The sequence below is a fragment of the Heterodontus francisci genome, chromosome 29, assembly GCF_036365525.1.
Source record: "Heterodontus francisci isolate sHetFra1 chromosome 29, sHetFra1.hap1, whole genome shotgun sequence".
Classification (NCBI taxonomy): Eukaryota; Metazoa; Chordata; class Chondrichthyes; order Heterodontiformes; family Heterodontidae; genus Heterodontus; species Heterodontus francisci.
The window spans coordinates 72,197,672-72,214,112 of NC_090399.1; positions in this window are offsets into that span (position 1 = coordinate 72,197,672).

The following is a 16,441-nucleotide window of genomic DNA, read 5'->3' on the forward strand; positions in this document are numbered from 1 at the left end:
GTATACCGTTTTGGATACTGTTGAGGGAGATGGCTCACCAGGGGAAGGCAGCAGTAGCCAGGTTCATGGCACCGTGGCTGGCTCTGCTGTTCGGAAGGGCGGGAGAAAGAGTGGAAGGGCTATAGTCATCGGGGATTCGATTGTAAGGGGAGTAGATAGGCGGATCTGTGGTCGAAAACGAGACTCCGGAATGGTATGTTGCCTCCCAGGTGCACGGGTCATGGATGTCTCAGATCGGCTGCAGAACATTCTGAAAGGGGAGGGTGAACAGCCAGTTGTCGTTGTGCACATAGGCACCAATGATATAGGTAAAAAACGGGATGAGGTCCTACAAGTAGAATTTAGGGAGTTAGGAGCCAAGTTAAAAAGTAGGACCTCAGAGGTAGTAATCTCAGGATTGCTACCAGTGCCACGTGATAGTCAGAGTAGAAATGAAAGAATAGTCAGGATGAATGCGTGGCTTGAGAGATGGTGCAGGAGGGAGGGGTTCAGATTTTTGGGACATTGGGACCGGTTCTGGGGGAGGTGGGACTATTACAAATTGGACGGTCTACACCTGGGCCGGACTGGAACCAATGTCCTTGGGGGTGCTTTTGCTAATGCTGTTGGGGAGGGTTTAAACTACTGTGGCAGGGGGATGGGAACCAAATGAGGAGGTCAGTGGACAGTAAGGAGGTAGTAACTAAAGCCTGTAAGGAACTAGATAATGAAGTCAGTGTGACTAAGGGAAAGAGTAGACAGGGAGCAGATGATGAACGCAAAGGGACTGGTGGTCTGAGGTGCATTTGTTTTAATGCAAGAAGTGCAGTAGGTAAGGCATATGAACTTAGGGCTTGGATTAGTACCTGGGAGTATGATGTTATTGCTATTACGGAGACCTGGTTGAGGGAAGGGCATGATTGGCAACTAAATATCCCAGGATATCGATGCTTCAGGTGGGATAGAGAGGGAGGTAAAAGGGGTGGAGGAGTTGCATTACTGGTCAAAGAGGATATCACAGCTGTGCTGAAGGAGGGCACTATGGAGGACTCGAGCAGTGAGGCAATATGGGCAGAACTCAGAAATAGGAAGGGTGCGGTAACAATGTTGGGGCTGTACTACAGGTCTCCCAACAGCGAGCGTGAGATAGAGGTACAAATATGTAAACAGATTATGGAAAGATGTAGGAGCAACAGGGTGGTGGTGATAGGAGATTTTAATTTTCCCAACATTGACTGGGATTCACTTGTGTCAGAGGTCACTGTAATCTGTAAGGAGCATCCAGGAGGGTTTTCTGGAGCAGTTTGTAAATAGTCCAACTCGGGAAGGGGCCATACTGGACCTGGTGTTGGGGAATGAGCCCGGCCAGGTGGTTGAAGTTTCAGTAGGGCACTACTTTGGGAGTAGTGATCACAATTCCGTAAGTTTTAGAATACTCATGGACAAAGACGAGAGTGGTCCGAAAGGAAGAGTGCTAAATTGGGGGAAGGCCAACTATACCAAAATTCGGCAGGAGCTGGGGAATGTCGATGGGAGCAGCTATTTGAAGGTAAATCCACATTTGATATGTGGGAGGCTTTTAAAGAGAGGTTGATTAGCGTGCAGGAGAGACATGTTCCTGTGAAAAAAAATTTTTTCCAAAATATACTTTATTCATAAAAATCTGTAAAAATTACATTGCCAAACAGTTTCCAAACAGCACCAAAAAATACAAACATTGCAAGGGAGATCAGTTTCCTTCAATACAGTCATGGGTTTCTTCCCAACCCTTCTGTTTCACAATTGTCATGTCAATTACAGTTTTACATTTACAGCAATTGAGAATATTAACGATACAGTTCGAGGGGTTTCCCATGGATCCAGCCCCTCAGTCCAGCTTGGTGGGGGAGCCTTACACTGTGGTCTTTCCCCATTGAGCCTTTGCTGCGGCTGCCCCAAGCTTTAGCGCGTCCCTCAGCACGTAGACCTGGACCTTGGAATGTGCCAGTCTGCAACATTCGGTGGTGGACAACACTTTGCGCTGGAAGACCAGCAAGTTTCGGGCAGACCAAAGGGATGTTCCTGTGAAAATGAGGGATAGAAATGGCAAGATTAGGGAACCATGGATGACAGGTGAAATTGTGAGACTAGCTAATAGGAAAAAGGAAGCATACATAAGGTCTAGGCGGCTGATGAAAGACGAAGCTTTGAAAGAATATCGGGAATGTCGGACCAATCTGAAACGAGGAATTAAGAGGGCTAAAAGGGGTCATGAAATATCTTTAGCAAACAGGGTTAAGGAAAATCCCAAAGCCTTTTATTCATATATAAGGAGCAAGAGGGTAACGAGAGAAAGGATTGGCCCACTCAAGGACAAAGGAGGAAAGTTATGCGTGGAGTCAGAGAAAATGGGTGAGATTCTAAACGAGTACTTTGCATCGGTATTCACTGAGGAGAGGCACATGACGGATGTTGAGGTTAGGGTCAGATGTCTGATTACTCTAGGTCAAGTCGGCATAAGGAGGGAGGAAGTGTTGGGTATTCTAAAAGGCATTAAGGTGGACAAGTCCCCAGGTCCGAATGGGATCTATCCCAGGTTACTGAGGGAAGCGAGACAGGAAATAGCTGGGGCCTTAATAGATATCTTTGCAGCATCCTTAAACACAGGTGAGGTCCCGGAGGACTGGAGAATTGCAAATGTTGTCCCCTTGTTTAAGAAGGGTTGCAGGGATAATCCAGGTAATTATAGACCGGTGAGCCTGACGTCAGTGGTAGGGAAGCTGCTGGAGAAGATACTGAGGGATAGGATCTATTCCCATTTGGAAGAAAATGAGCTTATCAGTGATAGGAAACATGGTTTTGTGCAGGGAAGGTCATGTCTTACCAACTTAATAGAATTCTTTGAGGAAGTGACAAAGTTGATTGATGAGGGAAGGGCTGTAGATGTCATATACATGGACTTCAGTAAGGCGTTTGATAAGGTTCCCCATGGTAGGCTGATGGAGAAAGTGAAGTCGCATGGGGTCCAGGGTGTACTAGCAAGATGGATAAAGAACTGGCTGGGCAACAGGAGACAGAGAGTAGCAGTGGAAGGGAGTTTCTCAAAATGGAGAGGTGTGACCAGTGGTGTTCCACAGGGATCCGTGCTGGGACCACTGTTGTTTGTCATATACATAAATGATTTGGAGGGAAGTATAGGTGGTCTGATTAGCAAGTTTGCAGACGACACTAAGATTGGTGGAGTAGCAGACAGTGAAGGGGACTGTCAGAGAATACAGCAGAATGTAGATAGATTGGAGAGTTGGGCAGAGAAATGGCAGATGGAGTTCAATCAGGGCAAATGCGAGGTGATGCATTTTGGAAGATCCAATTCAAGAGTGAACTACACAGTAAATGGAAAAGTCCTGGGGAAAATTGATGGACAGAGAGATTTGGGTGTTCAAGTCCATTGTTCCCTGAAGGTGACAACGCAGGTCAATAGAGTGGTCAAGAAGGCATACGGCATGCTTTCCTTCATCGGACGGGGTATTGAGTACAAGAGTTGGCAGGTCATGTTACAGTTGTACAAGACTTTGGTTCGGCCACATTTGGAATACTGCATGCAGTTCTGGTCGCCACATTACCAAAAGGATGTAGATGCTTTGGAGAGGGTGCAGAGGAGGTTCACCAGGATGTTGCCTGGTATGGAGGGCACTAGCTATGAAGAGAGGTTGAGTAGATTAGGATTATTTTCATTAGGAAGACGGAGGTTGAGGGGGAACCTGATTGAGGTGTACAAAATCATGAGAGGTATTGACAGGGTGGATAACAAGAAGCTTTTTCCCAGAGTGGGGGATTCAATTACTAGGGGTCACGAGTTCAAAGTGAGAGGGGAAAAGTTTAGGGGGGATTTGCTTGGAAAGTTCTTTATGCAGAGGGTGGTGGGTGCCTGGAACGCGTTGCCAGCGGAGGTGGCAGATGCGAACACGATAGCATCTTTTAAGATGTATCTGGACAGATACATGAATGGGCAGGAAGCAAAGAGATACAGACCCTTAGAAAATAGGCGACATGTTTAGATAGAGGATCTGGAGGGCCGAAGGGCCTGTTCCTGTGCTGTAATTTTCTTTGTTCTTTTTTCTTTGTTCTTACATAACCGAAACAAAGGAATCCTAAATTAGAGCAGAAAGAGAGAGAGAGACAGGAGAGGGAGAAAGAAAGAATATTCCAGAAAGAATATGAAGAGAAAGAGTTGAAGTGGCTTGAGTTAACTAGGGGGTGATAGAGTAACCCAGTGAAAGCATGGCCAATATGGAGGAGTCTAATTCTGGGCAAGGTACAAAATTGTTAGAACGAACCAAATTAATTCCAGAATTCAATGAGGACAAAGTGGAGTCATTTTTTGTGTCTTTTGAGAAACTGGCAAGGCAGCTCAATATGGCCAACTGAGAGCTGGTCTCTTTTACTGCAAAGCAAATTAACAGGATAGGCCCATGAGGTTTATTTCTTGTTGTCAGATGAGAGTTCATCAAATAATGAACTGACCAAAAATACTATCCTCGGGGCATATGGAATTGTATGTGAAGTCTATTGCCAAAAGTTTAGAACCACGAAGAAGCAAGCCAATCAAACCTATCTGGAGTTTGAAAGAAGTAAGTACCTGGTTTTTGAACCAGTGGCTGAGAACTCATAAAGAACAGCACAGCTGTGAGACTCTCAGAGATGTAATTCTGTTAGAGGAATTTAAAAACTCTCTCCCATTCTCAATAAAGTCTCATGTGGAGGAGCAGTGGGTTTAGAGAGCCCGGCAAACGGCCGTTTTAGCCAATCAGTTTGCTTTAATTTATCAGTCAGTTTCCCATGGGAGAACCTTTCCCAGTCACCCCCACAAATCCGAAAAGGACAAAAGGGTGGGAAGGTGATGGAAGCCCAGGCAATCCTGGGAGAGAAAGGAAAGCAGGAGACACATGGGCCACTCCTCCAGCCAAAAAGGAAGGTGCTGTGACAAGAGTGAGACCCGGAGACCTGTGTGCTTCCATTGTAATAAAGCAGGGCATTTAAAAGCGAACTGCTGGAAACTAAAAGGAAAACCGATAAGGTTGCTCAGGGCAAACCCGCTCAGTGACGAAGGGACCCTGATGGAAAGCACAGCAGAACAAGCTGTGGCTTTAACTGCAGGAAGAGTGCAACCCAGGAAGCTTACAGCAGCAAGAGCAGGAAAAGTTAATAGGATTCCTGAAGGTTAACAGGGTTTTGTGTTTCAAGGGCAAATAACCTCATATCCCTCGAGTGGTACAAGCAATCCCATAGTAATTCTCAGAGACACAGGGGTCACCAGATACTTTTTACTGGGAAAAGGCATGACCTTCCCCCCAGAGAGTGCAGTGAACACCAGAATGGTGGTGTATGGTATTGGAGGGCAGTGTATGACTATACCTGTACACCGGGTGCACCTGGAGTGTGACCTAGTTTCAGGACTAGTGACTGTCGGGATTGCCCCTTGTTTGCCTGTGGACAGTGTTGACCTGCTCCTAGTTTAGTTTAGTTTAGTTTAGTTTCGAGATACAGCACTGAAACAGGCCCTTCGGCCCACCGAGTCTGTGCCGACCATCAACCACCCATTTATACTTATCCAACACTAATCCCATATTTCTATCACATCCCCACCTGTCCCTATATATTTCCCTACCACCTACCTATACTAGGGGCAATTTATAATGGCCAATTAACCTATCAACCTGCAAATCTTTGGCATGTGGGAGGAAACCGGAGCACCCGGAGGAAACCCACGCAGACACAGGGAGAACTTGCAAACTCCACACAGGCAGTACCCAGAATCGAACCCGGGTCCCTGGAGCTGTGAGGCTGCGGTGCTAATGATCTGCGGTGCCTAGATAATGATCTGATGGGGATGAAGGTGTTAGTCCCCCGCAGTAGTGAAAGAAAGACCGCAGGAGGTCCGAGAGACAGGGCAGTGGCAGGAGACAGTCCCCTGCAGTTTCCCTGAATGTGTAATGGATCAGGCTTTGATCAAACCAGCTCCCCCAGAGGAGACTGAATTAACACTGCAGACAGATGACTAGATCTGTCTGTCTGAGACTTCCCTTGGGAAGTTAGGAGACCCAGGGAATGAATTAAATGGATTTACCCGAGGTGAGGCTCAGCGAGCTGACCCAGTATTGAGAGAGTTAACACAGGCTGCCCAATCTGAAAGTGAAGCAGAGGGAGTCCCTGATTTCTACTATTTAAAGAATGAGGTACTGATGAGGAAATTGAGTTGGGATCCCAAAAGGGGAAATTAAAGCAGCACAGGCACCCAGAAAAGACAATTTTAATAAGTTTTATGATTCATGAATGAATCGAAGTGAATGAGAGAAATGCATGGTTTCTTTTTCCTGTATCTTATATTTCTCTCACAACTTTTTAATGAAATGTGTATTTGTTTCAAATTGCATTTCATTGCCTTGGGAGTGGAGGTGTCATGCAGGCCCCACCTGCCAAGAATGAGGAATATTAATTTCACTGCATGAACATTGATTTTAAAAACTGTTGTTGGGAAGAAAGAACTGGCTTTAAAAAAAAAATGCCCGGTTTTAGCTGGAGAGACATTTGCCTATCAACAGACAGTACTTCAAAGGACAAAGGGACTATTCCCTGCTCCAATTTAATCCACAACAGGCCTTTGATCACCAGGTATTGCGTGTAGAGTAGACATTCCAGGATCTGCTAGAATAAGACAAATACACAAGGGTAGGATTGGTCAGACAAATTTAGTCACATGAGCCCCAACGAAAATTAAGAGCTGTTGTCAATCACCGACTCGACAGTGAGCTGGAAACCCAGAAGCAGTCACAAGAATCCCCCTTCAGAGACTGCATCAACCCTTTCACCTTATATTTTCTTCTCTTCTCAGTCCCTATCTGCATGTGCATATCACTTGTGCATGCAAGCGTGGGCAAGTCGTATATCCATAGACATTAAATGAATTAGAGTTAAGTAAGTTTAATAACATTTCACTTTTCTTCGTTAAACCTGAGAAAACCTGTTTGTTTGATTTATTTACCTTATAATTGGAAAGGAGTGAACAAGGATTCATCAAGGGGGAGCTAAAAATACAGTGTGTTTAAAAATCAGACTCTGCTACAATAAGACCAGGTGAATACAGTAAAATACCCCGTAGACACCTTTCTCACCTGGTCTTAACAGTTGTTTTGTGCTGAAAAACTCCTTGTAAATTTGACTTGTAAGTCGAAAGCGAGACGAGGTGCTCAGTGTTTTGAAGAATAACTGCATAATACAGATGTTTGAATGGACACTCCCACAGCTGGAAATGTAACTTTAAAAAACCTTCAGATTTTTTTGGACACATAGTCATGGGAGGATAGGTAAGTTGACATATACACCGTATCTCTGCACGGTACTATTTTTCAGAGACAAGTGTTTCTGCAACTACCCAAAGACTCAGCCGATGCAGTAAGAAAGCATTGGAGACTGAATAACTGTGTCTATGGTCTGAATGATGCCTCCATAGTTCGGTACTTTTCAGTGAGATGTGTTCAGCTAAAAGCAAATCCTGCAATTTTTCATCGGCATCATAAAGGGGAACATTTAGCCATCATCATGATACATGATAATATTTTCTTATGGGATGGTTCTGCGGAATTTGAGAAATATGTTATCAATAAAATTAGCCTGGAATTTAAAATTGTGTCAGTTTGGAGAGTTTTTAAATATATTGGTTTACATATCAAGCAAAGTAGTTCTGGAATAACTTCAAGTCAACAATCCTGTTTAGAGGATGGTATTCCAATCATACTCGGTCCTCAAAGAATGAAGACTTTTTAATCTCAGGAAAAAAAACCGGACAATTGCTAAGCTTAATTTTTCAGTTGAACTAGTTGTTCACTCAGATTTGACCAGAAGCTACTTTTGATGTATTGGAGTTAACTACTTCGATGAAATAACTTGAAGTGGGGAATGTTTCAGGGCAAATAAAACATGAAGAAAATTAAATCTGGATGATTGCGTACTTAAGTTCCTATTATTCGGTTACCCAGAGAACATGAAGCTGGTGATTTTTTAACAATGCTTCACATTTTAATCTTCCTGGTGGACATTCTCGTCCAGCTTGATTCATAATAAATTTGATGGGTGAGTTTTGGAAATGTCCCATAGCTTGAGAAGGTAAGAAAATAAAATGGACTTAAAAGTACTCTGTCTACTGAAACACTGGCCCTTGTGGAGACAGTGGATGAGATTCTCTTTGTTAAATATTTACGTGCTATTCTATGTGATAGGCATCCTGAAGACAGTATACTGTTGCGACCGACTGCTCCAGTCAAATTCCCCAATCAAAATATACGATTCTGATTGTGGTGGGAGAAATGCACAGTTAATTCAATCCCGTCTCTCCACAGATCGCCTAACATATCATTTTAAACTTTCCAAATTAAAGAAAGACCCAGCCAAATTGTGCTTTCTATTAACCCCCGAATGAGGCTAAGCAAACCGGGTGTCTTTAAAACAACAAATTTACTGTTACATTTTAAAAAAAACGAAATTCTCAAAAACGCTATGAAGATATAACCTACATTTTAATAGAAACAATTTGAGTCCTTGCAAATTTACAGTCCAATGTTGCTTGAAGTCCTCACAGCCGTCCAATGGGGAAAAAAGGTTCTTTCACAGTAGAACAGTCTGTAGTCTTATTCCAGCATTAAGTGATGCTTCTTTCTTCAGCAATGGATTTCAACAATTAACAACTTGCAAACATTTTCAATAGAATCACTCTGCCTTTAGAGCTTTTGAGGGATAAAAAAATTATCATGTATTAACTTCCTTTCCTCCAGTTCAGGTTATCAAAGATCTCCTTTTTGGCTTGACTTTTTTTTTAAATTTTGAGAGATAATAACCATTAAACAGACTAACATTCTCTTCCTTCAGTTTACATGGCTGAGAGCTCTTTTTTCAGGGGCTAACATGAGCTATCTGTCTATGTTCCCTCTTAGAACAAACTGTGTTCAGCGAAAAGCCAGTTCAAAATTGAATTGTAACAAATGTATCGCATGATGCTCAATCCAAGTGGTTGTATCCATGGCAATGAAAATGCAACTTCTTGATAAATCTGGAGAACTGTTGGTTCTGAAAGCAGTACTAATCCTTTGCAAACCTTAAAGGTACACCGCATTTTCACGGGAAAAATAAACTACAGGACCAGAACAACTCCACCAAACCCCTGGTGGAATGAAACGCCATTCCTGGAAAACATTTCATTACGATCGGTTAAAAAAAGAACATATTTTTTCCCCCGCAATTACAGATATACACATTTCTAAAAAAAATGTCTAGACAGCAACCACAAGTTCCAGCAGAACATTATGGCTTTAAATTTTGAAAAGGTTGATCCAATTAGCCCATTTCAAATTTACAAGCATATTTTTCCAATTGTTTCCTGTTTTCCTTCCAAGTATCCATCACCTCAGCCAGGTGAACTGCAGAGCTCGGAGCACTGACCACTACTGGGTTCACTAATCTCTGAGAAGTTTCTCGAGTACCCCTTAACCTATGTTTCATCACTTGACACTGGAAAACCTTACCCGGTGTAACAGAAGCTGATTTTACTCTGGGGTTTCAAAGGAATTTGACAGTATCCCTCTGACACATCTGTCTCTTTAAGTATTGTGTAATGAGAGAGGATTAATTGACAATCCAGTTGTGCGAGGCCCCTTTGGGGATGAGCAACCATAATATGATAAATTTCTTCATCAAGATGGAGAGTGATGTAGTTGATTCTGAGACTCGGGTCCTGAATCTTAATAAAGGAAAATACAAAGGTATGAGGCGCGAGTTTGCCATGATGGATTGGGAAATGTTACTTCAAGGGATGACGGTGGATAGATAATGGCAAACTTTCAAAGAGCACATGGATGAACTGCAACAACTGTTTATTCCTGTCTGCCACAAAAGTAAAACGGGAAAGATAGCCAAACCATGGTTTACAAGGGAAATTAGAGATAGCATTAGATCCAAGGAAGAGGCATACAATTCGTCAGAAAAAAAAACGGACCTGAGGATTGGGAGAAGGAAAGAATTCATCAAAGGAGGACCTAGGGATTGATTAAGAAGGGGAAAATAGAGTGCGAGAGTAAGCTTGTGGGGAACATAAAAACTGACTGTAAAAAATTCTATAGGTATGTGAAAAGAAAAAGATTCTTTCTTTTGGGCCTCCTTATCTCGAGAGACAATGGATACGCGCCTGGAGGTGGTCAGTGGTTTGTGAAGCAGCGCCTGGAGTGGCTATAAAGGCCAATTCTGGAGTGACAGGCTCTTCCACAGGTGCTGCAGAGAAATTTGTTTGTTGGGGCTGTTGCACAGTTGGCTCTCCCCTTGCGCCTCTGTCTTTTTTCCTGCCAACTACTAAGTCTCTTCGACTCGCCACAATTTAGCCCTGTCTTTATGGCTGCCCGCCAGCTCTGGCGAATGCTGGCAACTGACTCCCACGACTTGTGATCAATGTCACACGATTTCATGTCGCGTTTGCAGACGTCTTTATAACGGAGACATGGACGGCCGGTGGGTCTGATACCAGTGGCGAGCTCGCTGTACAATGTGTCTTTGGGGATCCTGCCATCTTCCATGCGGCTCACATGGCCAAGCCATCTCAAGCGCCGCTGACTCAGTAGTGTGTATAAGCTGGGGATGTTGGCCGCTTCAAGGACTTCTGTGTTGGAGATATAGTCCTGCCACCTGATGCCAAGTATTCTCCGAAGGCAGCGAAGATGGAATGAATTGAGACGTCGCTCTTGGCTGGCATACGTTGTCCAGGCCTCGCTGCCGTAGAGCAAGGTACTGAGGACACAGGCCTGATACACTCGGACTTTTGTGTTCCGTGTCAGTGCGCCATTTTCCCACACTCTCTTGGCCAGTCTGAACATAGCAGTGGAAGCCTTACCCATGCGCTTGTTGATTTCTGCATCTAGAGACAGGTTACTGGTGATAGTTGAGCCTAGGTAGGTGAACTCTTGAACCACTTCCAGAGCGTGGTCGCCAATATTGATGGATGGAGCATTTCTGACATCCTGCCCCATGATGTTCGTTTTCTTGAGGCTGATGGTTAGGCCAAATTCATTGCAGGCAGACGCAAACCTGTCGATGAGACTCTGCAGGCATTCTTCAGTGTGAGATGTTAAAGCAGCATCGTCAGCAAAGAGGAGTTCTCTGATGAGGACTTTCCGTACTTTGGACTTCGCTCTTAGACGGGCAAGGTTGAACAACCTGCCCCCTGATCTTGTGTGGAGGAAAATTCCTTCTTCAGAGGATTTGAACGCATGTGAAAGCAGCAGGGAGAAGAAAATCCCAAAAAGTGTGGGTGCGAGAACACAGCCCTGTTTCACACCACTCAGGATAGGAAAGGGAAAAGATTGGTGATTGGTGAAGAAAAATAGAGGTCCCTTACAGTCAGAAACAGCGGAATTTATTATGGAGAACAAAGAAATGGCTGACCAACTAAATGCATACTTTGGTTCTGTTTTCACAAAAGAGGACACAAATATCATACTAGAAATGTTGGGGAACACAGGATTTAGTGAGAGGGAGAAACTGAAGGAAATCAATATTAGTAGAGAAATGGTGCTGGGGAAATTGATAGAACTGAAGGCCAATAAATCCCCACGGCCTGATAATCTGCATCCCAAAGTATTTAAGGAAGTGGCCCTAGACATAATGGATACATTGGTGGCCTCCTTCCAAGATTCTATAAACTCTGGAATAGTTCTTACAGATTGGAGGGTAGCTAACGTAACCCCACTATTTACAAAGAGACGTAGAGAGAAAGCGGGGAACTATAGACCAGTCAGCCCGACATGGGTAGTGGGGAAAATTCGAGAGTCCGTTCTCAAAGATTTTATAGCAGAGCAATTGAAGAACAGTGGTAGAATCGGATGGAGTCAGCATGGATTTACGAATAGGAAATCATGCTTGAAAAATCTGCTAGTATTCTCTAAAGATGTAACTAGTAGAGTTGATGAGGGGGAGCCAGTGGATGTGGTTTATTTGGACTTTCAGAAGGCTTTTGACAAAGTCCCACAGAAGAGATTAGTGTGTAAAATTAAAGCGCATGAGATTGGGGGCAGTGTCTGCGATCGATAGAACATTGGTTGGCAGACAGGAAACAAAGAGTAGGAAAAAGCAGCTCTTTTTCCGAATGGCAGGCAGTGACTAGTTAGGTACCGCCTCTGAGTATAAAAGCCTATGGTTTAATTTTCTTGGCCATTTTACATTCGCTAATGGGATAATTCGAGGTTCAATCTCAAAATTTCCTAGGCCTACCTCTGCCTCATCCTCACTATCCTTTTCCTTCTCCACAGTCCCAATTACCTGACATAACTCTACTGGCTTATCCTCCTCCCTGTGGTAATATGGTTTGAGCATATTAATGTGACACAACCTGTTCTCCTTCCAGCGATCAGGGGTGGCAATCAATTAATCAACCTTACCCACTCTTTTGATCACTCTATATGGGCCACTGAACCACTGCTTTCACTGGGTCTCCCTGTGACGTTAACAACACTAATACTTCCATCCCCTGGTATTATGGTAGGTTGTGGTTTTATCTGTTCAATAACTGTCCAGTCTTTATCAACAGGCCTATGAGGCATTCTCTATTTCCTTCTCAAAACCCCATTTGCCATAGAATAGCCTTTCACCTCAGTTTCTGACAGAGCCGTCTATGCTATTCGGTAGATCTCTGGATCAGCTTGCTGTGCTGCAGTGATAGACGATCTGTTAAACAACTCATTTGGATTATCTAAATCCCCAAATAAGGTTTCAGATACTTGGCCACCGATTTGTGGTGCCCCTTTTACCTCCGACAATGGAGCCTGTTTCACCATTGCTCGGGTAACTACACACGCCAGAGATATTCCCGGAACTTGCTCCTGTAATTGCTCTGTTTCCATAATTTCACATGATTCCACTGTAACTATAGGAGAAACTGATATTTTTGATCCAGCCAAATCATTTCCGAGGAGTAGATCAATTCTCTTTACTGGTAAACTGTGGACAACACCAACAGTTACGATCCCAGATATTAAGTCACTCTCTAGGCATACTTTATACAAGGGTACGGATATTTTTTCCTTAGATACTGTGATCCAAATTAATTAATTAAATAGAATAGAGATGGCTGGGCAGGCGATATGTTGCAGCTGTAGAATGTGGGAGCTGATGGACGCTGGTGCGATCCACAATGACCACATTTTCAGCAAGTGTTGGCTGCTCGAGGAACTTCGGCTCAGTGTTGATGAGCTGGAGTCCGAGCTGCAGACACTGTGACACATCAGGGAGGGGGAGAGTTACCTGCACACTGTGTTTCAGGAGACAGTTACACCCCTCAGATTAATTACATCCAATCTGGACCGTGATCAGGGACAGGAGCGAGTGACTGCGAGTGAGGCAGGTGTGGGGATCCAGAATTTAGCTTTGGAGGAGCCTCAGCCACTGCCCTTATTCAATAGGTATGGGTTCTTGCTCCCGGTGTGGACGAGGGCACAGACTGCAGGGAGGATGAGCAAAATGACCACAGCACCGTGGTTCAGAGCACCATTCAAGTGGGGGGAGAAAAGAGAAATGTAGTTGTAATTGGGGATAGCATAGTTAGGGGAATAGATACTGTTCTCTGCAGCAAAGATAGAGAGTCCCGAAGGCTAAGTTGCCTACCTGGTGCCAAGGTTAAAGAACATCTCTTCTGGGCTGGAGAGGAACTTGGAGTGAGAGGGAAAAGATCCAGTTGTTGTGGTCCACGTAGGTACCAACGACATCGGTAGGACTAGGAAAGAGGTTCTGCTGAGGGACTATGAGCAGCTCGGGGCCAAATTAAAAAGCAGAACCAGAAAGGTAATAATCTCCGGATTAATACCTGAGTCATGTGCAAATTGACATAGGGTAAATAAGATTTGAGAGGTAAATGTGTGGCTCAAGGATTGGTGTGGGAAAAATGGGTTCCGATTCAGGGAACACTAGTACCAGTACTGGGGAAAGAGAACTGTTCCGTTGGGATGGGCTTCACTTGAACCATGCTGGGACCAGTGTCCTGGCGATCGTATAACTAGGGTTGTAGATAAGGCATTAAACGAAATAGTGGGGAGGGGGGGCGGGTTTAATTGAAGGGTAGTCAAAAACATTGAAAAGTAATGAGAGAGCAGAGGTGCAGGGTAGTGAAGGAGCATACATTAGTCAGAGAGTGACAGGAAGGGACAGAGAATACAAGCACAAGATTACAGCAGAAATTAGAACCAGAGTAGGTTAAAATGGTAAAAAGTCAAAGCTTAAGCCTCTTTATCTGAATGTACGTTGCATTTGCAACAAGATAGATGAGCTGATGGCACAGATAGAAATAAATGAATATGATTTGATAGCTATCACTGAGACGTGGTTGCAGGATGACCAAGACTGTAATCGAAATGTTCAAATATATTCAACGTTCCAGAAGAATAGGCAGAAAGGAAAAGGAGGTGAAGTAGCTTTGTTATTAAAGGAAGGGATCAGTTGTGAGTAATGATATAGGTGTAATAGACCGTGATGTAGAATCAGTTTGGGTGGAAAAAAGGAATAGCAAGGGAAAGAAATCATGCGTGAAAGTGATCATTAGGTCCCCGAAGAGTTTCCTCGCTGTCGGACAAGATATAAATTAGGAAATATTGGAGGTGTTTAAGAAGGGCACTGCAATTATCATGGGTAATTTTATTCTGCATATAGACTGGACAAATCAAATTGGCAAGGGTAACATGGAAGACAAATTTGTAGAGTGCCTCAAAGATTGTTACTTAGAGCAATATGTTGCAGAACATACCATGGAACAGTCTATTTTAGATTTGTTATTGTGTAATGAGGTAGGATTAATAAGAGATCTCATAGTTAAGGATCATTTAGGGTGAATCAATCATAACATGGTAGAATTTCAAATTCAGTTTGAGGGTGAGCAACTTGGGTCTCAAACCTATGTGTTCAACTTAAACAATGGCAATTACAGAGGTATGAAGAAAGAGTTGTCTAAAGCGGGCTGGGAAAACAGACGACAGGGGAAGTCAGTGGATGAGCAGTGGCAGACTTCTAAGCAAATATTTCATGACACTCAGCAAACATTTATTCCAGTCAGAAGGAAGGACCCGAAGCAAACGATCACCCACCCGTGGATAACAAAGAAAGTTAAGGAGAGTATCTAATCAAAAACAAAGGCGTACAATGTGGTGAAAATAAGTGGTAGGTCAGAGGATTGGGAATTTTTAAAAAACCAGCAGCGGATGACTAAAATTCTAATAAAGAGGGAGAAAATTGATTATGAGAGTAAATTGGCAAGAAATATAAAAACAAACAGTAAGAGCTTCGATGGGTGAGGGACCCTGAGAGGATGAGACTGGGGAATTAATAACAGGGAACAGGGAAATGGCAGATCATTTAAACCAATATTGTGTGTCTTCACTATAAACATCCCAACAATAATAGATGAGCAAGGTGTAAATAAGGAGGCAGGCAGAAAGCAGGAAACTATAGACCACTCAGCCTAACATCAGTCATTGGGAAAATGCTTGAATCAATTATTAAGGAAGAAATAGCAGGACATTTAGAACAACATAATGCATTCAAATAGAGTCAACACGGTTTTCCGAAAGGGAAATAATTTTTGACAAATTTGTTAGAGTTCTTTGAGGGTATAACAAGCAGAGTGGATAAAGGTGAACTGCTTGAGTTGTGTACCTATCATAACCTCTGCATCACCAACTCGTTCTTTCACACTAAACCCTGTCACCAGGTTTCATGGAGGCACCCAAGATCACGTCGTTGGCACCAGCTAGACCTCATTGTCACAAGGCGAGCCGCCTTAAACAGTGTTCAAATCACACGCAGCTTCCACAGTGCGGACTGCGACACCGACAACTCCCTGGTGTGCAGCAAGGTTAGACTCAGACCAAAGAAGTTGCATCATTCCAAGCAGAAGGGCCACCCGCGCATCAACACGAGCAGAATTTCTCACCCACAGCTGTTACAAACATTTCTAAATTCACTTGTAACAGCCCTTCAAAACACTCCCACAGGGGATGCTGAGACCAAGTGGGCCCACATCAGAGACGCCATCTATGAGTCAGCTTTGACCACCTACGGCAAAAGTGCGAAGAGAAATGCAGACTGGTTTCAATCTCATAATGAAGAGCTGGAACCTGTCATAGCCGCTAAGCGCATTGCACTTTTGAACTACAAGAAAGCCCCCAGCGATTTAACATCCGCAGCACTTAAAGCAGCCAGAAGTACTGCACAAAGAACAGCTAGGCGTTGCGCAAACGACTACTGGCAACACCTATGCAGTCATATTCAGCTGGCCTCAGACACCGGAAACATCAGAGGAATGTATGATGGCATGAAGAGAGCTCTTGGGCCAACCATCAAGAAGATCACCCCCCTCAAATTTAAATCGGGGGACATAATCACTGACCAACGCAAACAGATGGAC